The sequence below is a fragment of the Trachymyrmex cornetzi genome, unplaced genomic scaffold, assembly GCF_001594075.2.
Source record: "Trachymyrmex cornetzi isolate Tcor2-1 unplaced genomic scaffold, Tcor1.1 scaffold28, whole genome shotgun sequence".
Taxonomy (NCBI): domain Eukaryota; kingdom Metazoa; phylum Arthropoda; class Insecta; order Hymenoptera; family Formicidae; genus Trachymyrmex; species Trachymyrmex cornetzi.
In genome coordinates this window covers 59,012-60,980 of record NW_017297482.1, presented here as the reverse complement: position 1 = coordinate 60,980, position 1,969 = coordinate 59,012, and positions in this window count along the sequence as shown.

The window sequence follows — 1,969 nt, the reverse complement described above, 5'->3', positions numbered from 1 at the left end:
AGCATCAGAGATATGTAATGTATCCGCAGTTTAACAATTTCTAATACACATTAAACACAATATATTAAGCGTATATTTCCTGTACAGACAGTTTATAACATTTTGTAATGGTTGACCTAAAGTACGACGTTCGGAATATGACACTGTTTAAGATCAAATTCACGCTACCCATTCACCGACAGTCGAGCAAGCGCGAACTTCGTGTACCGAAACTATTTATAAACGATTAGAAACTGCACAACAGGTACCCGGGTAGAATTTTGTCGGGGCGTGCCCCACGTCCATATAGGGCCTGAACAGGCATACCCTAAAATAGGTCTGTCAACGTTGGGCCTAAATAGGCATACCCTAAAATAGGCCTGTCATCGTTGGGCCTAGAAAGGGCCTAGAAAGGAAAAATTCTAGATGGAATTTCCTAAACAGGCCTTGAATGGGCACTGACGTGAGTGCCCCTAACAGGGCCTGCCATCGTTGGGCTTAGAAAGGGCCTAGAAAGGAAAATTCTGGATGGAATTTCCTAAACAGACCTTGAATGGGCACTGACGTGAGTGCCTATAACAAGGTCTGCCATCGTTGGGCCTAGAAAGGGCCTAGGAAGGAAAATCGCTCCTCGCGGCCCGCACGCCGTGCGGTCGGTGGGCTGTGCTTTCGGCAATCGTAGGCCGGGCGGACGCGTGTATTCGGCTATCTTTAAACGTCAATATCTCGTTAACTATTGCGCAAACTACAAAATGGTATAAAAATTTTCGATTCAGTTCGGTCCGTTCTACCTGCTCGTGACAGGCGTTCCGATAATTTTCAAACACCCTGTATATCTGATAAGTAAATATACATGATTAAATAATTGTGGTATTTTAGTATAAAGTCATAATTACAATGTTCTTGATAAGCACACATGCTAACAAAAGATTTATTATAAAGCCTAGTCGGACAATCCAGCACCTTATTGTTAAGTGTAATAATAAAGAACTTAATTATATATATAGATATTCCAAAATAGGGTCTAGTGAGGCGTTCCATGAAAGGGCCTAGTGACACATGCCAAAATAGGACGTAATTAAGCTTGCCAGGATAGGGCCTACTTTAGCCAACATAGGATCTGTCCAGTTAAGCGTGTCCAAAAAATGAAAATCTAGGTATTTACCGCGTCGAGGAAGAGGGTGTATAGATATTCAGGAATTAAGCGTCTAGGTGTTCGCCGTCGAGGAATTAAGCGTCTAGATGTTTGTCGTCGAGGAAGTGGGTGTCTAGGTCGAAGAAATGGGTGTCTAGGTGTTCGCCGTTGAGGAAATGGGCGTCTAGATGTTCACCGTCCAAGAAGTGAGTGTTTATTAGGGAAATGGGTGTTTAGGTATTCGCCGTCGAGGAAATGGATGCCTAGGTGTTCGCCATCGAGGAAGTGGACGTCTAGGTGTTCGCCGTCGAAGAAGTGAGTGTCTTTTATTTGTTGTCGGAGAGGAAATGCCTAATGCACTGCCCCCCTCGCCCCCCGGGGAGGAGGCGAGGGAGAGTGTGGGACTCGCACCCACTAAAACCTCCCCGGGTGTCCCTACCGTGGCGTTGTTCCGGGGGGGGGGGGGTCGGGGCTCGCGTGCAGCATTTTAACCGATCAGTGTCTAGGTGTTGTCTACATGTTCGCCGTCGAGGAAGTTGGTGTCTAGGTGTTCGCTGTCGAGGAAATGGGTGTCTAGGTGTTCGTTATTGAAGAAATGGGTGTCTAGGTGTTCGCTGTTGATGAAGTGGGTGTCTAGGTATTTGCTTTCGAGGAAGTGGGTATCAAGGTGTTCACCTTCAAGAAAGTGGATATCTAGATGTTTGTCTTCGAGGAAATGGGTGTCTAGGTGTTCGCTGTTGATGAAGTGGGTGTCTAGGTATTTGCCTTCGAGGAAGTGGGTATCAAGGTGTTCACCTTCAAGAAAGTGGATATCTAACATAGATGTTTGTCTTCGAGGAAATGGGTGTCTAGGTG